This window comes from Procambarus clarkii, chromosome 7 (genome assembly GCF_040958095.1).
Source record: "Procambarus clarkii isolate CNS0578487 chromosome 7, FALCON_Pclarkii_2.0, whole genome shotgun sequence".
In the NCBI taxonomy this organism is placed as follows: domain Eukaryota; kingdom Metazoa; phylum Arthropoda; class Malacostraca; order Decapoda; family Cambaridae; genus Procambarus; species Procambarus clarkii.
The window spans coordinates 11,686,470-11,712,633 of record NC_091156.1 but is presented as its reverse complement, the minus strand read 5'-3'; the positions used below and the strand labels follow the sequence as shown (position 1 = coordinate 11,712,633).

The 26,164-nt window shown below is 43.9% G+C and overlaps 1 protein-coding gene across 2 annotated transcripts in view; it reads left to right on the top strand.

The window, feature by feature from the left end:
• LOC123761304 (inactive tyrosine-protein kinase transmembrane receptor ROR1) overlaps positions 1-26,164 on the top strand; it is a 521,433-nt gene that overhangs the window by 224,952 nt on the left and 270,317 nt on the right. The gene's annotated exons all lie outside the window — the stretch shown is intronic.

The following is a 26,164-nucleotide window of genomic DNA, read 5'->3' as shown; positions in this document are numbered from 1 at the left end:
ATAACTGACAGAGTTGCATATATATTGCTGCTTCTTGCGAAGAAAGTTGACACATCAACTCTCCAAACTTCACGTCACATCTATACCGAGTCTGACAGGTTTCGATAAAGCCATTAGCACAAAATTGTGGACTGTTTGATTGCCAAAAATTTATCATTGACTGGAATACCAATTTGTCATTCTAGAAATCCAGCGCAATATTAGAAAAATATACGTGTAATTTCAAATTAAATTTAAACTGAAAATGTTATTTTTTTATGAATATATTTTAAATGGTGGTGTTACTGTTGCGCTGCTCGTGGTGAATACAATGATTATCGTAGAACGGGTTACCTACCTTGAGGTTACCTTCAGGTGCTTCCGGGGCTCAGCGTCCCCGCGGCCCGGTCGTCGACCAGGCCTCCTGGTTGCTGGACTGATCAACCAGGGTGGGTGAAGATGGTGGCGACAGTGAAGATGGTGGTACGGACAGTGAAGATGGTGGCGACAGTGAAGATGGTGGTACGGACAGTGAAGATGGTGGCGACAGTGAAGATGGTGGTACGGACAGTGAAGATGGTGGCGACAGTGAAGATGGTGGTACGGACAGTGAAGATGGTGGCGACAGTGAAGATGGTGGTACGGACAGTGAAGATGGTGGCAGCGGTAGCACCATAAGACAACAATGACAGTTTGACGGACGGGAGGATGAATGTTTCCCCCTCACAAGATGTTATCGAGGCGTCCGGCTGGGTGGAGTCACAGTCATGGGCCTGCTAGTATTTACATCAACTGGCGCGCGACTGTGTATGGTGCATGTAGGAGTTGAAGAGGCCGAGAGTGGAGAGATTATCTCAGTGAATCGCCAGATGGCAGCATTGTCCCATGGATCTTATCTCTCTGGATGTCCCCCTCTAACAGGAACAAGCACTTTCTCGCACTTGAACGCACAGATACCGTATGCTGCGAGGCGGGGCCCAAGAGACACGTCTGACTTTTGTGTAGACATAGATTGGTAAGCGCCCACATGCATTCAACATGCATCCCCGAACACACACACACACACACACACACACACACACACACACACACACACACACACACACACACATATACACACACACTGGCGGTGGCCGAGTGGACAGCACGCTAGATACATAATCCTGTGGCTCGGGTTCGATTCCCGGCGCCGGCAGAGACAAATGGGCAGAGTCTCTTTCACCCTGATGCCACTGTTACCTAGCAGTAAATAGGTACCTGGGAGTTAGACAGCTGTTACAGGCTGCTTCCTGTGTGTGTGTGTGTTTAGAAAACAAATTAGTAGTAGTTGGTAACAGTTGATTGACAGTTGAGAGGCGGGCTGAGAGAGCAGAGCTCAACCGCCGCAAGCACAACTAGGTGAATACACACACACACAGTTGGGTGAAGCAATAAAGTGTGTGACATGAAGGGCCCAGCTGTGACATGAAGGTCCCAGCTGTGACATGAAGGTCCCAGCTGTGACATGAAGGGCCCAGCTGTGACATGAAGGTCCCAGCTGTGACATGAAGGTCCCAGCTGTGACATGAAGGTCCCAGCTGTGACATGAAGGGCCCAGCTGTGACATGAAGGTCCCAGCTGTGACATGAAGGGCCCAGCTGTGACATGAAGGGCCCAGCTGTGACAAGAGAGAGAGAAGGGGGGGGAGGAGTGGAAGTGAGAGAGGAGAGGACGAGGAGGAGGCTTATTCTACCACTTCCCTCTCCCTTCCCTCACATCTCGCCCTTCATTTTCCTCACCAGTTCCCCTCTTCCATTCCCTATTTCCGTGCCCTTTCCCTCTCCATTCCCCCCCCCCCCCATCACTACCCACTATCAGTAAGAGCAACATTAATGGTTAATGTTAATGGTTCCTGTTCCCCATTGCTTGGCATAAGGAATTAATGGCTTAATTTGTTCAATCTTTTTTTTAAATCTGATATATATATAATATAATTTTTTCTATAAAAAATTGAGCACCTTCTGGATCGTCCGGCACCGATCCAGATGGAGGTGCTGGAGGATCTGAAAACCTGAAATCCCTACCTGCAGGATTTGAGAAATTCTATGCAACGTCTCCCAGGATAAACATGCACATTTTCTTTCCCTGCTTCTCCGATGATGATGATGAAGATTAAGCCACCCAAAAGGTGGCACGGGCATGAATAGCCCGTAAGTGGTGGCCCTTTTGAGCCATTACCAGTATCAAGAGCTGATACTGGAGATCTGTGGAGGTGCGACTGCACCCTGCGTAACGGGAGATGTCTCCCGGACCAAGTGGTGACCAAATGGTCCTGCTTCTCCGAGTTGAATATTCGCGTTCCGGACGTCCCGTGATTGTCTGCTTCTTCCTTCTCTGCCTCTGCCTTTCGACACTAGATGGAGCCTTAATGTTGTTGCAAAAAGGGTTGTTCTCGGGGGAAGCGGGTCGTCAGAAACAATAGCTTCAAGAGTTGCGTGATAGAGTCTTTGAGGACTGTAATTGTGCTGGCGCTTGTAGCTCTTCGAGTTGTTTTATTTACACGCAGTTTTTGAAGTTGCGTGATTAAGGTCATCCGAAGACGTTCAAGGGGATTGCTTGAGACTGGTGTGTTGAGCGGTTTCAAGGATCGCCTTGAGGGTTTTTCCTTGATTTCATGGTCCGTGCATCTGTTATATTTAGTCTGGGATATTTGGTGGTGGATGACTTTTACATTCCTGGAAAAAGAAAAGGTGCTTGACGTTCCTCTTCCTCTGTCGGGGTTTTCAGACACTGGAACGAACATCGCCATCACTCGCGGCTGGACACACCCGCAAGGGTCCACCCGGACTTCTAATTCCTCCACAGTTATTATTGGGTCCACTGCGGCTCTTCCGTCTCTCTCCATGGCAGATTATTGGTGTCGTCGGAACCTTGTGAACATTTTCTGCTCTCATAAAAAGCGGGACGGGATTGTATGTCAAGTAGGGGGTAGTGTGGTGTGTGCTTCGTGGCGTAGTTGTCTTCCACGCCCACTACATTCCTCCTTCTTTACTCACTCCTTCCATCCCTTGCTCACTTTCCCCCCTTGTTACTCCTTATCACCTCCCATCCCCCCACCCCCCCTACCCCTATCCTTATCAAGCTTTTTAGTCAAGAAATCGGAATCTTATACGCGTCATTCTCCTCCTCTTGCCTTTATTCACTCCTGCTTATGTCTTTTTCTACGTCGAGTAAAGTTTAGTTTTTATTTCGTTTACTTCTCTTAAGGTGTCGGCCGTTCACCTGGACCTGTGGGGACGCCATCACTGGGGCCGGAACCATATCAATGTATTTTTTTAAATACAGTAAACTATTTTATTTGCAAATATATATATTTGCCCAAATTTTTAGTACATTGTTATTCTAGCTCGTCTTCTCGAGTCGTCACAACGTCACAAAATAGTTGTAGTAAATTGCCCGAACCTAACGTAACCGAGGACTTACAAATAGAAAACGGGACAGCAGTGTAAGCCACAGTGTCTCGTGCAGTCTGTCCAATACGTGTCACACTCGCATTGAAATAAGTAAGTGGTCTGAACCGCCTCGTGATTAAAGTCTTAACTCGTACAGAGTTGCTGGTAACCACTATAACGACCCCACAACTGGCTAGTTATGTCAGGCACACGTGGGAGCCGGTGGCTGAGCGGACAGAACACTGGACGCGTGATCCTGTGATCCCGGATTCGATCCCGGGCGCCATCTTTCACTCTGATGGCCCTGGTACCTAGCAGTAAATAGGTACCTGGGAGTTAGATAGCTGTCACGCGCTGCTTCCTGGGGGGTGGAGGCCTGGTCGAGGACCGGGCTTCGGGGACACTAAAAAATCCGAAATCATCAAATCAGAAATCCGAAAAAGCCCCGAAATCATCTCAAGACAACCTCAAGATAACACGAGAAATCAAAGATGATCGGGGGGGGGGGGGGGGTTAATGGTTAACCGCTTTGCCATCTGTCTCTTAAATTCTTACCTCTTATCTTCCCTTAAAAGATTTTATTGACTCCTTATGATTAACGTTTTATTGTCTCATTAGAACCATCTCTTTATTTTATCTTGAATACTTTTTACACAATATTATCTTAGAAATCAACAATTGGATCTTGTTAATGTCTCTCAAATATCGATTCTGCCCCCATGAAGGTTATGTGTTCTCGACCCTTTAAATGTTAATTTTGTTTGCCCTTGAGAATATTTTTTACTTCCCTTAAAGACGATATGATTGTATCTTAAAGAAGATGTGTTGTTCTTGCCCTGAAGACAAAATATCTAGTTGTCACCAGGAAATATTATATTTTTTCCTCCAAGAATATTTATAATTATCCCATATATATATATATATATATATATATATATATATATATATATTAACCCGAAGTAAAACAAATTCTTGAGTCTAAAAAACAAAATAAACGAATGAAATGCTCTTGTATGCACAGACAAAATAGACAATTATCAATTTATCACAATCGATAATTATCACAGACAATTATCGCACTTACCGAAACGTGGATGAATGTAGAAAATATAAAACTAATAGCATTCATGATTCTAAAACGTACACTCTTAGCCAGAAATGACGAGACTTCCCCTGTACGATGTTCCTTCTGGTCTTGCCTGTACCATCCTTCCTTGTCTTCTCCTGATGGTCCTCTCATCTCGCCTCTTGCACCCACTTCCCAAAGGAACTTGTTAATGTAGAGGAAGGGGATTCCTGGCGCGAAGGGAGAATTTTTCTGGTTTAAAGAGAGATAGGCTTCCTTGAGAATATATACACACACACACACACAATATATATATATATATATATATATATATATATATATATATATATATATATATATATAATAATACATATAATACATATAATAATACTATAAGAGGTTCGTGCCTATAGGCACTTGAGACCTTGGGCGCCTGGGGTAAAATGCACTTAAGTTCCAAAAGGAGGTGGGTGAGAACTCGATAGGAAAACTAATGACTCAGCTCGTTAGAACTCGTTAGAAAACTCAAGAGCGGCCCGTTTCCTGTTCCAGCGCCTCAATGTCGCGATCCAGAGAGGAAGTGCTTGCTGTATCTTGAGCACGCACCCAACCTCCGAAGAGCTGGATGAGGTCTTCGAACAGTGATTGTTATATGTGTGTGTGTTTTCTGAAAACTGTAACTCAATGTAATATAATTAATATAAAAATAGGAGTGGAAGGAGAGGAAAATATTAAAGTATTCAGTGACAATCCACAAGGATTGTGAGAATCTACAAGGGGGACTTAGCGTCCCCGCGGCCCGGTCCTCGACCAAGCCTCGTTGCTGGACTGGTCATCCAGGCTGTTGGACACGGCTGCTCGCAGCCTGACGTATGAATCACAGCCTGGTTGATCAGGTATTTTTTGGAGGTATTTATCGAGTTCTCTCTTGAACACTGTGAGGGGTCGGCCAGTTATGCCCCTTATGTGTAGTAGAAGCGTGTTGAACAGTCTCGGGCCTCTAATGTTGATAGAGTTCTCTCTCAGAGTACCTGTTGCACCCCTGCTCTTCAACGGGGGTATTCTGCACATCCTGCCATGTCTTCTGGTCTCATGTGATGTTATTTCTGTGTGCAGGTTTGGGACGAGCCCCTCTACTATTTTCCACGTGTAAATTATTATGTATCTCTCCCGCCTGCCCTCAAGAGAATACAGATTTAGGTATTTTAGTCAATCCTAATAGTTTAGATGTTTTTATCCTCGAAACTGACTACAGGTAAACTGCAGTTATTGCTCTATTGGTTGAAGGTTTCTTGTTCCAACTCTCCGATGATGGGAATTGTATGTGATGAGGGAACTGACTGGGTGAATGTGTATGGATGTGGTGATGGTTGAATGTGGTAGTTATGATCCGCATGCACCCACGCTTTCCATACACCAACACCCGGACACACAGGCATACAGACCGTCCCGTTAGAGAGGTTACCTGCTTGATGGGGTTCTGGGAGTTCTTCTACTCCCCCAAGCCCGGCCCGAGGCCAGGCTTGACTTGTGAGAGTTTGGTCCACCAGGCTGCTGCTTGGAGCGGCTGACTCGCCCCCCTCCCCCCCGAGAGCAGCAGTCACTCCAGAGGGCGGGATAGCCACGCAACCAATCACCAAGGCACACACTCGCCTGGCGTGCACTAAATGACCCTTTCAACGTTGGGTTTGATCCAGCGACATGATAATGGACGTCCTTGAGAAAAACTCTTACCCAATATTTTTTTTTCTACTTTAATATCGTGTTTGTATACTATTAGCATGTTCTTATTTTCTTGTCCAGCTTCCTTTAATACTGTTAGTGTTTTTCTTCAACGCTTCCCTTACCGAAGTAACGCGGGGGGGGGGGGATAGTAAGGTAAGGAAAGTCGGGGGTAGAGGTGGGTGAAGGGGAAGGGGGGGGGGGTAAGGTAAGGAAAGTCGGGGGTAGAGGTGGGTAAAGGGGAAGGGGGGGTAGAGGTGGGTAAAGGGGAAGGGGGGGATAGAGGTGGGTATGTTTCTTACCTTCTACTTTATGGTACTTGCTGCCCACCTTTCTTTTCACTCTCTTACCATATTTACTTGTCCCTTCTCTCATTTTTTCTTTCTCACACATATAGCCCTGCTCCTGTGCTACTCCACTCCATAGTCCACTAGGGGCTCACCGTAGCCCGTGCTACTTTGGAACTTTTGTTCCGAGTAGCTGAATGTAAAACACCAAAATCCTTTCTTTTTATTACTCGACTTGATAACGGTCCAGGATGGACCGTTTCTTCATTTTGTGATGTGTGGGTTGGACATCATATATTCAGCCAGGGTATTGTGACTCATTGTCTGCACAAACGAGATTAACTTGAGGTTATCTAGGGATGATTTCGGGGCTTAGCGTCCTCGAAAACCTTTTTGTTACACATCCCCAGGATGCAGCCCGTAGCAGCTGTCTAACTCCCAGGTACCTATTTACAGCTAGGTAACAGGAGCATCAAGGTGAAAGAAACTTTTTAGCCAATTTGTCTCCGCCTCCACCAGGGATCGAACCCGGAACCTCTGGACTACGAATCCGAAGCGCTGTCCACTCAGCTGTCAGGCGCTAGGTATGTGAGGTACAGGTATGTGAAGGAGTGTGTAAATAAGGGTGGGGGGGGGAGTGGGTGGGTAATAGGGGGTGAAGGTCCGCCACCACTGCCTGTCCCATCCCTCAGGTCCGGGTGACGGACCACAGTCAATATTGTATTAAGTCATTATCCGCCTCTTGCCACCTGCATGACCGTGTCTTTCTCGTCCTTATTTTGTCTTTTCTCTATATCGTTGTGACTGGAGGATGGTCAGGAGTAGCAAACATGCTTGATTCCTGCTTGCTTGATGGGGTTCTGGGAGTTCTTCTACTCCCCAAGCCCGGCCCGAGGCCAGGCTCGACTTGAGAGAGTTTAGTCCACCAGGCTGTTGCTTGGAGCGGCCCTCAGGCCCACATATCCACCACAGCCCGGCTGATCCGGAACTTCTCTTAGAAAACAGTCCAGTTTTCTCTTGAAAATGTCCACGGTTGTTCGTGGTTTAAACGAGTAGCAAGTAAGTAGTGCTCCCTGAGCCTGGCCTCAGGCCGGGTTCGGGGAGTAGAATAACTCTCGAAACTCCCTCCAGGTATGCGCAGGGTAAGGAGAAGGATCAGGGACGCGTCGCTGACATTTCGTCTTCGTTCAAGAGTACGTATCACTCAGGTTATCCTATTTCATGGCTTTAGAGGTTTCTGTGAAGGTGAAGCCAAATTAGGAGTCTCATGCTAATATCCTCTATATTTAGAGAGGTGTTGGAAAAGCCTTTGGTCCTCGTATGTTTATTGAATTAACTCCTAACTCCAACTGTCCATGGGGAGCTGTTCGGCACAAACTACCATACCTCCTGGTCTCGAAAATTATTTTTTTTAAGTGATTAAAATCGAAAACAATCCCTCTAATATTTCCCAGATATATATACACACACTAAAAGAATAGGGGTGGTAGGGGAAGAAAATATCAAAATGTTCAGTGAGGATCCACAAGAACTTCTCTGAGTACTCATTATTTTCTTCTGCGAGGCTATGGGTCCCTACACTTGCACCAGAGGTGGTACCCCTTTTAGGTTTGAATATATATATATATATATATATATATATATATATATATATATATATATATAATATTATATATATATATATATATATTTATATATATATATATATATATAATATTATATATATATATATTATATAATATTATATATATATATATATATATTATATATATATAATATTATATATATATATATATATATATATATATATATATATATATATATATATATATATATATATATATATATATATAATATATTTCACCTACGTTCCTGGGGATGAAATGGGAGGGATTTTAAGCGTTCTTAATAATTTAGTTGTTTTAATGAGTGGATTGGCGCCGTAAGTGTTCTGTGCACGTTTTCCAGGGCAGCGGCTTCTCCAGCCTTAAATGAAGCAGTTAATGTAGTTCTGACGGTGGGGAAAGTTTCTTAGAATGCGTCATCGCAGGCTCAGCAGCTATTGTATCTGGAGTGTATCTGGATGAGGTTCTTTATGAAAATAGTAATCACAGAAGTCAGAGCAAACATTCAAACTGATGTTAGCAAAGTCTTCTAGTAGGCCTTAGAAACCATGATTAAACACGGAACCGTTGTTGTTGTTTTAGATTCAGCTACTGGGAACAAAGGTTCCAAGTAGCACGGGCTATGGTGAGCCCGTAGTGGATATACCTGGCATCTACCTAAGTAGGATTAAAGTTCCTATGATTTTAGCTCAGTCGTTCTGTTCCTAGCTATCCATATGTAAAGTAAAACCACGTTATTGACCTATTTTAAAGTCATACTGGCACCTAATAATAGTGGTACTTTCTACAGTCCGGCAAAGGTGGTATGGGGACATATTAGGTAAACCATGGGGAATAGGTACCACATTAGGGGAGTAGGGAAAGCATAAGGTAGGTAGACAAGGTAAGTCTGTAATTATAAAACCGTTAATAACACTTGTATTACAGCAAAGGGCAAACGATAAAGACCTGGAAGGAATCATATTAGAAAAAACACACATGACAGTGAGGACGTTTCGACCCTCCCGGGAACCTTTTTATCAAGTTTAAACTTGATAAGGGTACAAGAAAGATCGTAACGTCGTCACTTGAAAGTTCAGGGGTCAAGTTATTAATTTCCAGCTATTTGTTATTTTGACACTCTACATATCAGGCGACTTTATATTTATAGATTACAATAAAATAACTACAATAATTACAAGAAAACTATTCGCTGGATAACGAGAACCTTTCAATCCAGACCTTTCAACTCGTACCAACCGGGTTGTAGTGGATATGTGGGCCTGCCGGCCGCTGCAAGCAACAGACTAGTGGACCAAACTCTCGCTAGTCTGGACAGGTTTGGGAGAAGAGTAACTCCCAGAACCACATCCGGGTATAGTGTAGATGTTAATGAAGACAATGCTCAATATTTGTCATAACCGCATTGACATTCGGTTTGAATTATTTATTTCATAAAAGTAGATACTGTTTTCCTTTTAATTTAATAAGATTCTAATTTAATTCTAATTTATTAGAATTCTAATTTATTAGATTCTAATTTTAAGCTTTCTAATTTATAAGATTCATTTTTTTCCGTACATTTCTGGAGATAGCGAAAAATCATCAATAATCAAATACATTTTTTTTCCAGTAGCAATTGCGTCTTTTCTTTCGATGTCAGACAGACAATTAGCAGGTCCTGTGGCGTCGGGAGAACTGCCAAAATAATGTGTACAATTTTCATCGCAGACAAAGGCAGTTGCCTAATTTGCATCGGTAATTCCCAAGTGGGCCGTTCTTAAAAACTTGTGATTGGCTATTCAAGTGGAGGTCTAATGACAGGGCAGAGGACCTGCGGACGACTCGTGCTTCGGATTTTATGAGGCAGGTGAGGTTGTTGTCGTTGTACAAGTCAGTGGGGGGTAATGACAGCCATTGTCTGGGTCGTCATCTTCAGTTATTAAGCCATCTTTAGCCCTTATCTTAGGACAAACCGGGCTGAGGTAGATATGTGGGCCTGCGGGCCGCTCCAAGCGGTCCGTAGGCCCACATATCTGGTGGGTCAAGTTCTCACAAGTCAAGCCTGCCCTCGGGCCGGGTTTGGGGAGTAGAAGAACTCTCAAAACCCCATGAAGCAGGTATGGGTTGAAATACATAGAAGTCAATCCAATCAACCCGCTAACTTATACCAGTATTCACAACCATTCTTTTTTTTTTGGCCAAAAGAAAATCGTACCTATAAATTATTATGTTAAATATTGACTTATTGGTGGCTTAGTAAATCATGCTTTTAATTGGTCTATCAAATATATTACCTAACACGTATATTATATTAAATGAAAATGTGCGTACGTAGACGTAACAACGTCTAGACGTCTAGACGTAGCAATTAAACGCAAGTAGCCGAGCTTCGTGAGCGAAACCATCCCATCTTCAGCCTAAGCTCGTCCAAGCTTAGTAAACAACCAAACGAGCATTCATCCATTTTAACGCACTGTGTAAACAAAAATCATGCTTTTTTTATTATTAAAAATTATATAATATGGTGTGTATAGTTAGACCTAGGATAGATTAGGAGCTTTGATTCTATTGACAATTATTTGTATTTGTAGAACGTGGCTGAGGCCCACCCAAAGACGCAGTCGTCATCTTAAACGTACTGTGTTCGAAATCTGTTTATTTTCAGTTATAAAATAATATATAATTTCGTGTATTATTAGGCTTAGGTATTTAGGTTTTGTTGGCAAGTTTTTGTATTTGCAGTACGTCGGTGGAGCGTTCGCAGACGTGCGATTCGAACAGTTTGCAAAACAATGTTCTTGAAAAGTTCGAACATAATTAGTTGTGAGTTGTGTAAAAATGGCTTTCAGATATAAACAGGAAAGGAAGCTATTGGATGAACGAGCATTTGGCCAATGTTTTGATGATGGTCTGACGAAGCCGACATATCCTCAATTAAGACAGATCTGAACCCGACGCCACCAGACCCGTAGACTGTTTATTTGCTTGCAAGCAAGTGTACTCGCCTAAATGTGCTCATCTAGCTGCACATGTAAAGCCGAAAGTCGGCTCTTACGTCCTACATTTCGAATACCTTTTAGTTAATGACCGTTCTCACGTTTTTATAATCGTATTTACCTTTAATGTTGGAAATTGACAGTTTCAACTGTGTATCTTTCCGCTCAAAACAGTGTTTCTCATTCTTTACTCGCTAGAGAGACGCATCACAAAGGGGGCTCTCAAGTGGGACGTGAACAAGGGGAATATAAACAGGAAACTGTAATCTATCGGTACAGGTCAGGCCCGGTATCAACGGGTACGTGTTTTGGGAGTCATTTTGCTTCAGGAGGGCCATAGAGAAGCTTGGGAATAGCGCCGAGGATGGCCGGAGAGGACTGCCAGATAGTATTGTTGAGACGGGTTAATAATAGGTTTGGCAGATCGACTTGAATAGGTATACGAGTGAAATTGGTGGGTTTATTCGGGACTTACCGAGTACGGGTCAACAGGCTTAGGTTCTCTCAAATTCTTTGTGTGTGTGTGTGTGTGTGTGTGTGTGTGTGTGTGTGTGTGTGTGTGTGTGTGTGTGTGTGTGTGTGTGTGTGTGTGTGTGTGTGTATTCAGTTGTGCTTGCGGGGGTTGAGCTTTGCTCTTTCAGCCCGCCTCTCAACTGATTTGTGTGTGTGTGTGTGTGTGTTTCAAGTGTGCGTGCTTGCTTGTGGGTAAAATTCTAAACCCTTATATTTTTTCCATGTGATGAGTAAGTACCCTTGACGGGACAGGGCACGGAGTGGGGCACAGGACAGGGGGTATGGGGCGGGGCACGAGACAGGGAGGGAGGGCGCATCTTACACATCATTGCATCCCATTACCCACCTCTCCCTTCAGCCTACCCCCTCCCCGTAACCTAGGTAAGCTGCAGGTCTCCTACGCACCTCAGGATGCGGCCATGGGCTTACCTTCGGGTTGTCTGGCTCTTGATGTCCAACAAGCAACAGCCTGGTGGACCAAACTCAAAAGTCAAGCCTGGCCTCGGGCCGGGCTTGGGGAGTAGAAGAACTCCCAGAACCCCATCAACCAGGTATCAACCAGGTCGTCCGGTGTCGGTTCTGGTGTCTGTATGGGGATATGGCTGGTTAGTGTGGGATGGTCTGGCAGCTCACTGGCTAGGTTGCATTAGGTGGTGATGACTGGTCTGTTAGTGTGGATACATGTCATATGGTACAATGATTTGTCAAAGGATTTTGAAACCTGTTGGGCCAAAGTTATTGCAAGTCAAGCCTGCTCCTCCTCCCTCCAGGCTTTGGGCTTAGAACTCTCAGACTCCCCTCCAGGTAAATCCAGGTTTTTCCCTTCTCTTATCCCCCTTCTCTTCATCCCTTCGTTTCATCTCCGTCCCATCCACCTCCCCACATCCAGCTTCGCGTTCCCCTCCTGCCTAGAATGTCCAGCTTACCCGCAAGCTGTTAACTCATCACAGTAACAGTGTTAGCGTGTTATTCTAGAGCGCAGCGCTAAACTCCTCAGCGGAATGCAAATTGCAGGATGGCAAATTTGTGTACGTCCTCACCTAGATGTGCTGGCAGGGTCCAGCAGCAACCTTCTGCAGGGATTCTTAATCATATATATATATATATATATATATGTATATATATATATATATATATATATATATATATATATATATATATATATATATATATATAATATATATATATATAATATATATATATATAATATATATATATATAATATATATATATAATATATATATATATATATATATATATATATATATATATATATATATATATATATATATATATATATATATATATATATATATATATATATATATGCGAACAAGCCTGAATGGTCCCCAGGACTATATGCAACTGATATTTGACTTCTGGGGTGTGAGTTTTCAGTTATAAAGGTTTTGTCTTCTTGACATGGTGCTCGAACGATAGGAATACAGCACAAATTATTAATAGGATATTAAAACTAATTAAGTATCATTGCAGCAAAGATGGAAATAAATAGGATGATTAGCGATGGAGGCAAATTTCGTACACAGTCTGAAGAGTAGATATGACAAGAACCGAAAGGGTACGAAACCTGAAGAATCAGAGGAGGCATCCAACATCTAAAGATTCTCAGGGATAGGGCTGAGAAGGTAAAACCCATGCTAAATAGCATGGGTTGTACTCAAACAAGAGGACATAGGTAGACGCTAAGTACTAAAATGAGCCACAGAGTACTAATGTACTAATTACTAAAATACTTAGTACTTGCTGATGCAAGAGAAGCACCACTTTCCTTGCATCAGCAAGACAAGCCTTGCTTGTGTCTTGCATCAGCAAGACACAAGCCTTGCTTGTGTCTTGCATCAGCAAGACACTTGTCTTGCATCTTCCCTGCTTGCAGGACAAGCAGGGAAGCGATGGAGGAGGCAGACTGCATGCAAAAACTCTGAAACGTTTAATTGAATGTTTAGAAACGAGAACAAAGAGCTGAAACTCAACCTTCGCAAGCCCAAGTAAGCGAGCGTAATTAGGAACGTAAACACACACACACACACACACACACACACACACACACACACACACACACACACACACACACACACACAGACTGCCTCTGTGGAGGCAGACTCTATACACAGTCTCAAAAGTAGATATGATAAAGCCCAGTAGGCTCAGGAATCTGTACAGAAGTTGATTGACAGTTGAGAGGCGGGACCAAAGAGCCAGAGCTCAACCCCAGCAAGCATAAGTAGATGATGACCAGACCACACACTAAAAGGTGAAGGGACAACGACATTTCGGTCCGTCCTGGACCATTCTCAAGTCGATTAAGAATGGTCCAGGACGGACCAAAACGTCGTCGTCCCTTCACCTTCTAGTGTGTGGTCTGGTCAACATACTTTAGCCACGTTATTGTGACTCATCGCCTGCATAAGTAGATGAGTACAGCTAGGTGAATACACACACACATACCCGCCCACCCGCCACTCAGATTAATGTGAGAACGACCAATTTGCATTTTACAGTCACCGCCAAAATAAAGAAAAAAATCCTGGACGTTGGCGTTACATTTCCATACCGAAATGATCCGCGTAATGAGAGGGAAATGCAGTTTGAAGGTCGTTTACTGCACGAGTGTCGCTCACCGCCCTGCTTCAGGGGCTCATGGTCCGGGTAATGTAGGGGGTGCGAGATGGGAGGTAGAGTGAGGGGGGGGAGAAAGAAAAGGGAGAGAGAGGGAATAACGTCAAGGTGACGGAGAGAAGAGGGATGAAGATAGATATGTAGGCAAGAGGGGTGGGGATTGAGGCATTTTGATTGGATCACTGGGTTGTGAAAGGTTGATTAGGACAATCTCTAATCAACCCTTCACATTCCGGTGACCAAATCAAAGGAAAGATGAAGGGGAGATGAGCTACAAGAGGTTTGGGACATGGATTTAACTTAGGGAATAGTGTAGGGTGTAAGGGGATACATTTTCTTGGAAGATCAGATTAGACAAGATTGGGAAAAGTGGGCTGAATTAAGGGGAGGGAGGATTGGGTTCAATAATGGGGTAAACATGATAGTGGTGGGGAGGATGGAATGGGGGTTAAGGGGGATGGGGTGGATGGATTGAGTTTGCCGAAGGGAGAATAATTTGTGAGACGTAGGAGGGATTGGAACATTGAGATGAGGTTAGAATTGGCGAACTTTTTGTGTTCTATATGTATTGACTATTTATCAATGTTATTTGAGATGAACAAAGTTGATGAAGCTCTATGAATGATGAATATAGAGTTTTATCTTTGAAATTTTAGTAGAAGATCCATTCCCTTGATTCCAATAGGGTCAGTGCAGTCCCATCCAGTCAAATAAGACCCTTCTCTTGTAATATTGTATGTCTATAAGAGAGAATGCTTGTCTGTTCCTGGGTGAAGGTGAGACACTTCAAGAAGTTGGAGAGGGAAAGTGGTGAAGCGGAAGAAAGATAATGAAGGAAGAGTTGGGAAGATGGTTCAATTGGCGCAAAAAACAACGATTCCCTGAAGAAATCGAATCTCCGGTGACCAAACTTTCAGCAAGTATTGCATGATTCGTGGATAGTCGGGTATAGTGTATATGGTGACAACGTTGTGTGATGACGACCTCAAATATTGAGGTCGTGTGATGATAGTTAGTGATGGAAATCGGGTGGAGTGTAAACGCCTTGGGTGATGAAGTTCGTGTGTGGTGAAGATGTGGCCTCCTAAACCGCGTACAACTACCCCCTCCCCATCCCGTTCTTCCCACCTCTATGCTGTCCACCTGACTGTGCTTATCGTGCAGAATAGTCGTCCACATTTAACGATTCGTGAATAGAACCTTGGAGAGATGGGGAGGTGATGGATGGCGTCGAGAGAGGCACTGTTTGGAGGGATGGATGGTTGGATGGATGGATGGATGGGACACAGACTGTTCAGACAGATGGATTGGGTGGAGGATGAGTGGTAGGTAGTTTGCATGCATCATTTCCCTCCACTCGTCACTGGGGGATATCTGCGACAGGCCGGTGGAGGGGCTACGTCTTACTCTGATTGATTACCTCCATTACCGCCCAGCCTACCCATTCCTCCCCCCCCCACTAATTCACACACACACACACACACACACACACACACACACACACACACACACACACACACACACACACACACACACACACACACACAGTCTCTCCCCCGTCTCTTAGTTTTTCTCACTCTTCTTTGCCATTTCTATTATGCCATTTTCACACTTTTTTTTCATTCCTTCGCGAAAGTTATGTAAATGACATTTCTTATTCTGACTTGTTTCACCAAGTCCATCATGCTGTTATAGAGGGACCATGAGAGGTATTAGCACCCTCCTCTCGTGTTGCTGGCCACTGTGTTGACTGTCCCTCCCTGTGTCTTTGTTAGTTGGCTTGCGTGCCTTCTTAGGTCTTTGGCTCCATTGATATTTGTCATTGGTGTTATCTGTGTGTAGTGGAGCTGTTTTCCCGTCTTCATATTTCATTTGGGTTATAGATTTTTTTTTTTAAGATGTTCAGCCTTGTGGCTCACTGAACACTTCGTTGTGTTCTCAGTAATTCGTTCATTCCTTTGTTGTCGTTGCTGATGAATTGACGACAATTGTTCATTGTCGTCACTGAACGACAACTCGTTATCTTCCTTAAGCAAGGGGCCCAATATTAAAGCAGATTTGGCTTTGAATTCGGAGTAATGTTATTAATATTTTTTAATTGTTTTATTTGGTTGGTTCTTTCAGTTTCGCTAATGGTTTTGTGCTGTATCTTTTGGGCTTGTTGCCTTCCATTTAAAAAATACTTTTCACTAGTTAGGATTTCGTTTTATTTCCAGTTTAGCTTTGTGATTTTTTTTAACCTTTTTTTCGTTTTTTTTTTTTTGAGGCTTTAATGGTATATCTTCAGTAAGTTACTAACGTCTCGGTACTTCGCTGTTGTCAGTTTAGTCTTAAGAATACTTGCAGTTTAGTAGTGAAGATATTGAACGTCTTAAGAGATCGTCAGTGTCTGGGTCGACTCTTCGGAGTAGTCATTAATGCCTATAGTACACAAATAGATGGAGATGTGGGAGTGTTTTATGTGCCTTCCTTTTTTAGTATTGTGTGTGTGTGTGTGTGTGTGTGTGTGTGTGTGTGTGTGTGCGCGTTCGTGTGCGTGCATGCTGTTTCAATGTGCGTGAGAGAGTCAACATGTTTACCGTGTACGGGAAAAGCAGCATGATCTGCCAAATGGAAATCTCATGTTCCCCACAACATAGACTTGGCCAGGACCGCCAAGTTGTCGCTCTACCGTATTAATAACATCACCAGAGGCGGGACCAAAGAGCATAAGCTCCACCCCCGCAAGCACAACTAGGTGAATACCAATGAATACAATATTATAGAGTCGAATAATAATAATAATTGTTTTTTAAGATGATAATTCTGAATAATACTAGTCACACCATAATTAACATCATTATCAATTTAAATTTGGCTATTTCCACTCTCCCCGTTAATGGTAGATGCGAAATACAGAAAAAATTTGAATTGGAATAATTTGAAAATCCTCGCTTCCCCTAATTCTGGACGCTGGGATCCCGCTTGCATTTGATTATTCCGCCTCGTACCGAATACACAGCAATTACTTTCCATTTAATTTGGCTGTCAGGTGAGCTTAGTGAGTGTGCGGCCGTGGTGTGTGGCTGTGAGGCACCACCACACCCAGGGTGTCCTGGGTGTGGTGGTGGTGCTGATGCTGCTGCTGTTCCTGCTGCTGCTGCTGCTGCTCCTGCTCCTGCTGGAGGTGGTGCTGCTTCTGTCGTTGGTGTTCACGCTGGTGCTGCTGCTGCTGGTTTATCATAATAGTTAAATCATAACACAGCACGAAAAGGCAATGTAAAGGAATTTTGTGTCCTCATGTCGGACCTTTCCTTTAAAGAATACAATAAAGTAGCCGTCACATTTGCAAGAAAAATGACAGGTTGGATAACAAGAGCCTTTCACTCTAGAGATGCTATACCGATGATGATAATGTTCAAGACGCTAGTGTTCTCTAGAGTGGAATACTGCTGCACAATGACAGCCCCTTTCAAAGCTTGATAAATTGCTGACCTGGAGAGTGTGCAGAGATCCTTTATGGCTAGAATCCTCTCAATAAAACGTCTAAACTATTGGGACCGACTAAAATGCCTAAATCTGAATTCTCTTAAGCGCAGGCGGAAAATATAATGATTTACATGTGGAAAATAGTAGAGGGCTGGTAGAAACCTGCACACAGAAATAACATCACCTGAGACCAGAAGGCATGGCAGGATGTGCAGAATACCACAATAGTACCTGTTGCAGAGGTGCAACAGGTACTCTGAGAGAGAGCTCTATCAACATCAGAGGCCCGAGACTGTTCAACACGCTTCCACTACTCATAAGGGGCAAAACTGGCCAACCTCTCACAGTGTTCAAGACAGAACTTGATAAACATCTCCAAAGGTTACCTGATCAACCAGTCTGTGACTCATACGTCAGGCTGCGAGAAGCAGCGTCCAACAGCCTGGTTGACCAGTCCAGGAACAAGGAGGCCTGGTCGAGGGCCGGATCGCGGGGACGCGAAGCCCCGAAATCATCGCAAGGTAATCGCATCCTGGTCTCGTGTGATCTTATTTTCTTATGAGACCAGGAGCTCTCATGTCATCTCCTGGTCTTATTTTTATGTGCAGGATCAGAACTAGTCCCTCTAATATATTCAGAGTTTAAATTATTATGTATCTCTTCCCCCTGCGCTCTGCAGAATCAGATTTAAAAGGATTAATCGAGTCCAATAATTTAGATGTTTTATTGAAGGTATTCTAGCAGTTTCGGATCTTTGTACGCTCTCCTGGTTAGCGACGTCTCCATCTTTCAATAAGGTTGTTACTGTGCAACAAGACTTCACCCTAGAGAGCACTAGTGTCTTGAAGACAATCATCACTGGTATGGCATCTCTTGTTTGAAAGGCTCTTGTTATCCAACCTGTTATTTTCTGGCATTTGTGACAGCTACGCTATTGTGTTCTTTAACGGTAAGGTCTTCCGACATGATTAGTCCCCAACCCGTTCTTGCACTTGCTTATAGTCAATATCTTGCTTATGAATAAGTGCATATATGACATACGAATTTATTGTGAATATTTGAGTTTACCTTGAAAAGCTGAATAGAAAACTACACCCTAACCTAACCTTCTTAGTATGTTCAGATATTACACTCCCAGATCCAATACATTACTCTTTCGGTCAACATTGTGACTCCAATTAAATCCTATTCTCTCAACCTCCACCACCATGATCATTCCAACAACAAACCAGGCCTCCTCTTTTCCTCAGCTCACCATCAACTTTCTCCCCCCACCCCTCACTAGCATCCACAACTTCCTCCCCACCACCACTATCATTTCCTCCCTCAATATACCCTTCCCCATCTCCCCGGTCCTCCCCTCACCCTAGGGACTTCCCTACATTATTTCTTCCTAACGATGACTCACTCGCCTACCCAACTTTGTTTTATCTCTCTTTTCATGTTTCCTCAACACTGAGGGAGTTGGCTCCCTCATTGTTGGCTTCTCCAACACTGAAGTGAACAGTGTAGGCTTCCCCAAGTCCAGTGTTGGCTCGTGTCTGCCTTAACATCTCCAACACTGAGGGAGGGGACGTCCAGTGTTGGCTCGTGTCTGCCTTAACATCTTCAACACTGAGGGAGGGGACGTCCAGTGTTGGCTCGTGTCTGCCTTAACATCTCCAACACTGAGGGAGAAGTGGTGTTGGTTATACAAGTGTTGGTTACCAAGAGTGGCGGGTTCCATCACTTGTTACTTCTCCCCTCCCCCCCTCTTCCTTCAATCCTACTCTTCCTCCATCCCTCCTTCTTTTCCCTTCCTCCATCCCTCCTTTTCTTTCATTTTCTCCCTTTTTACCTCCTTTCCTTTCATTATCTCCCTTTTTCCCTCCCTCCGTTTCCTTCTCTCCCTCTTTCCCCTCCCTCCCTCAGCTAAATTGATAAAGTCGGGGGAGATGACCGTTGTGTTTGGACATGGATCGATCTTGTCCTGTTGGTAACACAAATCACAGCTGTAGATTTTTGTACGTGCGTATATATATATATATATATATATATATATATATATATATATATATATATATATATATATATATATATATATATATATATATATAATGGTTGTGTGTGTGTCAATCACGAATAAAGGTATGTATCTATATATATATATTAAAGTTTTGCATGTCTGAAAGATTTTTTTATCCCCCTAATTAAAAGTTTTAGTTAAACCACGAGAGGTTAATCCAACACTTAAAATCTCATCAGATTTTGTCAAGTTAAGATCCACGCAATGCAGCGTAAAGCCGATTAAAATTGCAACACGTCGATTATTCTGAAATTGTTGCCTGTTGTGCCTCACGAAAACAATGTCTTGGGGTCTTGGGGAGGACGAGAGACGTCGGTGAAATTATTCTGGGCTTTTTTGGAGATTATTTTGTCAGGAAGGCTTATGGCGGGAGGAGGAGAAGGCAAGGATGTAGGATTAACGTGATAGGATGAGTTTTGTCACTGCCAATTTTTGCTGAGAAAATGGATATGATTTTCCAGCCCGTCGGAGGATGGGTTGTGATTTTCATATTTTTCTTGGTTTGAAAACATTGTTAATAACTACAAAAAGTTGTATTTTTTGTTTCTGTTTAGCTAAGTGCATTGAAAAGGTGTTTGCTGGAATGTGAGTGAATCTAATCTGTGATATCTGTTATACAGGAACTCAGCAGCTACTCAGCAGCTCTCCGAGTAGTTTCTTCTGTGATGTTATTTCAAGTTTCGGTCAATGTATATTTTATATCGCCGTCACCCATTCGTATACTTCCTACTTTCCCATCCCCCGTTCTCTATTCATTCTTCTCATCAATGCATCATCTTTCCAATTCCTTCCTCTTCCTCACCAATCTTTCTTCTATATTTATCTACCTGCCCAATCAGTCTACCCCTCCCCCTCCTCTTCATCCTAATTCTGTATTTCACTCTTAGTTTTGCCTTTCCCGCGCTTCCTCGCCTCATCTACATTCATCGTAAGTCATATATATGAATTTACCTTCTGTCACCCCCCCCTTCTCTCTCTCTCTCTCTCTCTCTCTCTCTCTCTCTCTCTCTCTCTCTCTCTCTCTCTCTCTCTCTCTCTCTCTCTCTCTCTCTCTCTCTCTCTCTCTCACATTACAAACACACCATTGGGAGCTCCCGATCCCCCCTCACACACACACACACACACACACACACACACACACACACAAAAAAAAAAAAAAAAAAAAAAAACTAGTGGAGCATCTGGAGCGAAGGAACTTTGTAACACAGCATCAACATGGGTTCAGGGATGGCAGGTCCTGCCTCACAGGATTACTTGAATTCTACGACCAGGCAACAAAAATAAGGCAAGAAAGAGAAGGGTGGGCAGACTGCATATTTTTGGATTGTCAGAAAGCCTTTGATACAGTGCCACACAAGAGGCTAGTGCGAAAGTTGGAGATGCAGGCTGGAGTGAGAGGGAAGGTACTCCGGTGGATAGAGGAGTACCTAAGCAACAGGAGACAACGAGTCTGTGTGAGGGGTGAGGTCTCAGATTGGCGAGACGTCACAAGTGGAGTTCCGCAGGGGTCAGTCCTTGGACCTATACTGTTTCTGATATATGTAAATGATCTCCCAGAGGGTATAGATTCGTCCCTCTCAATGTTTGCCGACGATGCAAAAATTATGAGGAGGTTTGAAACAGAGGATGATAGTAGGAGGCTACAAGATGACCTGGATAGACTGAGTGAATGGTCCAACAAATGGCTGTTGAAGTTCAACCCGAGTAAATGCAAAGTAATGAAACTAGGCAGTGGAAACAGGAGGCCAGGCACAGGATACAGAATAGGAGATGAAGTACTTAATGAAACAGACAGAGTGAAAGATCTAGGAGTTGATATCACACCAAACCTGTCTCCTGAAGCCCACATAAAGAGAATAACGTCTGCGGCATATGCGAGGCTGGCTAACATCAGAACGGCGTTCAGGAACCTGTGTAAGGAATCATTCAGAATCGTGTACACCACATATGTAAGACCAATCCTGGAGTATGCGGCCCCAGCATGGAGCCCGTACCTTGTCAAGCACAAGACGAAGCTGGAAAAAGTCCAAAGGTATGCTACTAGACTAGTCCCAGAACTAAGAGGCATGAGTTATGAGGAAAGGCTGCGGGAAATGCACCTTACGACACTGGAAGACAGAAGAGTAAGGGGGGACATGATCACAACCTACAAAATCCTCAGGGGAATCGACCGGGTAAACAAGGATGAACTATTCAACACTGGTGGGACGCGAACAAGGGGACACAGGTGGAAGCTGAGTACCCAAATGAGCCACAGAGACGTTAGAAAGAACTTTTTCAGTGTCAGAGTAGTTAGTAAATGGAATGCATTAGGAAGTGATGTGGTGGAGGCTGACTCCATACACAGTTTCAAATGTAGATATGATAGAGCCCAATAGACTCAGGAATCTGTACACCAGTTGATTGACGGTTGAGAGGCGGGACCAAAGAGCCAGAGCTCAACCCCCGCAAGCACAATTAGGTGAGTACAATTAGGTGAGTACACACACACACACGCACACACGCACACCAAAACTCGCCAATAAATGGAACTGACAGGGCGGAAAGGGAGAAAATATTTGCAATGAATACCAATAGAACGAGAGGCCACGGATAGAGTCTTGAGACACAGATGCCACATTAGAGCGCGAGGGAGTGTTGCTATAGCAAGAGCGTTCAGTGCAGCACACTAGTCAAAGAAGTAGTATAAGCCAACTCGGTCCACAATTGCAGAAATATATGATACTAGTAGGAGGTATGCAGGCTGAAGAGCTAAGGTTCGATCGTGCAGGCATAAATACTAGATTTCATATAAGCAGGTACATAGTTTCCAAAACATACAGATAGTATGCAAAACATTCACTTACAGCCTCGAAACATATACATACTCTTCATCCTCCTCCTCCAAAACATACACATCGTCACCTCTCAGCTTTCACCTTGCCACACCTCCCCTCTCACCCTGCCACTACTCCCTCTCACCCTGCCACTACTCCCTTCTCACCTTGCCACCCTGCCACCACTCCCCTCTCCAGCTGTTACCCCTCAGCTGAGTACACTTTCATTTCGTAACCAGCCACAGGTAAACACAGGGACTACGTAGCAACAGGTAGGTAGTCTCTCTCTACCACACTGTTCCATTTCCCTTTGCCACCCTCTCTTCTCCCCTTCCTTTACTCTCTTCTCCCCTTTCCCTTACTCTCTTCCACCTTCCCTTGTTCTCTTTCCCCCTTCTCCTACTCACTTACACGCTTCTTCATTCCTCCATCTTTCGTGCTGCCTCTCCGTCTTATCTCCACTTGACATATCCATCACCATTATCAGCCACCATCCACCACTACCTCCGTCACCACTATCACCACAGACAGGAGGCACTCAATTATAGACCTCCGGCACAGACATGCCTTCCATACGAAGTGATAAAGTGAACAGCACGGGACTGAAACACCTGATGGGAATAAACTTTGAAACGCAATGGCAACATAAATTTAGAGAAGAAAAAACGCGACTGTTAAACTTAATAAGTTTTATGACAAGGGTTAATACAACGCAACAAGAGAAAAGAGGCTGTGAAAACTGCAGTTTTCAGGCTGTCAAAAAAATCAATTGATTTCTTCATTAATTAAAAGCTGATGTACAAGATGGAGTGATAAGCAAAGTTAACTGGGGGGAAAAACACTGAATTGGATAAGGGAGTACCTGCCGGACGTAAAACAGTAAGCTAGAAGTAGTCACAAACTGTTGAAAAATACAGGGAGACCTTCAGGTTCAGGCAGACAGATGGTTGTTAAGATTTAACCACAATAAGTGTAAGGTAATTAACATGAGAGAGAGAGAGACAGACAAGAGTCCAGAAGGTATCTTCAGCATGAAGAGATGCAGGAATGAGAAGCAGTTACAGCGAGGCTAGTCACTATTAGGTCACCACCAACACGCTCTCCCTCCCACCCCACATTCGCCCTCCAGAATCCGAATCGCAAACGAGGTGTATATGGGCTCTGGGTCAACAGGAATACGGTCATATTAGACCGGGGGGTCACCCTCCCATCCTCGCCGCCTACTGCAGGGCTCTTCACCTGCCCCAGGGTACGCTCTTGCCCCCATGGGTAGAGATGGGGTGCCGGGGGATGGAACGAGGAGTAGGGGGTGGGAGATTATGACTGTAATGCGATACTAAAAGTGGATTTTATTGGTGTTTGTCAGGTGAAAATCACTTTTTTAATGTGTTGAGGTAATGGCGTGTTTCGGGGTGCGGATGTGTGTGTGTGTGTGTGTGTGTGTGTGTTTACGTATCTAAATGTGCGTGAAGGTTGAGCTGCAGCTCCCGAACCCCGCCGTTTCAACTGGCGATTTGATAATGCTTTCCAAAATATATTTATTTACTCCGTGTTCTTTGTAAACATAATAATGTATATATCCATTTCAGTTCATTTCTTCTAGTTGGTCAGAGTTTTCAAGACATATATTGCTTCCATTAACTTATTAACAATCTTTTACAATCACTCATTTAATATCTCCTTAACCCATGTCTGTGTGCTCTTACCTACGTATCTTACCTACCTACATGTGTGCTTACCTATCAGGCCTTACCTATCAATGACTACGAGGGTGTCGGATCTAGCTCTCAATGCCTCGCCTTGCTAGCCGTTTATACTTGGCGGGCTAATTAATTCTCAAAATTAACTTTTCCATCATATTTTTGTCTTAAAGTTTTGGATGGAAAAGGCTTCATCACTCTCTTCCTTCACAATATTGCTCCAGTGCATTATGCGTGGTGTAGAGTGAGCTGTTCTGTGTCATGTATACCTCTGTGTCATGTGTCGCTTGTCTTGTGTATCAGAGTCGTGTCGTAGAGAATTTACGTGCACAAACTGACAAGTTGCTTCCCTTCACCGTCCTTCCTTCCCTCCCACCATCCTTCCTTCCCTCACATCAGCCCTTTTGTGTGACCGAATTGTGAGTAGACAATTTTTTTTACTCTGAATTCGTAGCAAAGAACTTGTCACGGTACAAGACCTCATCTAGAGCTTGGTGGTGGAATCCTAGTCATTACCGACTTAGTTTTCAATAAACGTCCCTCACCAGTCGGGTGATTACGTGTCCACAACCCCTGGATCAGCTGCGTTATGTCGACAAAATTAGTTCTTTTAGGGTTATCCAGGGAGATTAATTCTTGCAAAGTTGATAGAGTATAAACATTGGCAGCTGAGTGTTTGGGCACGTGCAGGTGGCTGTTTTTGTCATGCAGGTGGCTGTATTTGTACAGCAGGTGACTGTATTTGTCGTGCAGGTGGTTGTATTTTGTTGTGTAGCTGGATGTATTTATCCAGGTTGCTGGCTCTGCTGATGAATGGATATGTTATGGCCATTATCTCCAACCCGAGAAAGCGTGTCCATCATCACACGAGAACCCCCATCTTCCCCCATTAGGAAGACCACTAATGCCCATTAGCACCGCTACCCATTCACTGTGTCTCCTATTCCCCCGGGGCCCAGCCTCAGGCCAACAAAGACCCATATATATATTTTGCCTGGTTTTATGCCCCACCCTCGCGCCTCGCTGACCCTATTGTTCCTTTTATTTTTATTTTTTATTGTCTACTCTTTATCAGTCCATTAGTTACTCTTTTTTTCCTTGGAAGGGCAGCATGTACAACACCCAATACGAACAAATAGGAACAAAAATCCTTATGGGAACTTTCCCAATAGGAACAAAACCAGCTGGGCTTGTTCATCTTCTTTTTCTTATCGACGTACATGGCAATTCCACACACACACTCGTGGTGTTTGGTCGACGGTGCGGCAGACACAAACATTGGATTGGAAGGCGAGTCATGACGCTGTCCACCTTTGACTTCATGTACATTATAAGCAGCATTCGTGGCGAAGTGTGTGTGTGTGTGTGTGTGTGTGTGTGTGTGTGTGTGTGTGTGTGTGTGTGTGTGTGTGTGTGTGTGTGTGTGTGTGTGTGTACTCACCTTTTTGTGTTTGCGTGGGGTGGGGGAGGTTGAGATTCGGCTCATTGGTCCCGCCTCTCAACTGTCATTCAACTGGTGTACTGTCAGAAAGTTCTCTTTCCTTCTAATTCTTGCATTCCTTCTTTTTCTTGCCTAGTTTTTGTCGCCTGGTCATAGAGTTCTATTTAACCTGTGAGGCACGATTTACCATCCCTGAACCCGTGCTGGTGGTGTGTAATAAAACTCTTTCCCTCCAGATGTTCTAAGAGCCTTTTCTTCACGATCTTCTCCATCACCTTGCATGGTATACAAGTTAGGGAAACTGGCCTGTAGTTCAGTGTCTCTTGTCTGCCACCCTGGACCTGGTTGTATATTGGGACTACATTAGCTGTCTTCCAGCTTTCCGGCAGGTCTCGTGTTTCCAGAGGCCTGTTATACACCATAGAGAGTGGCA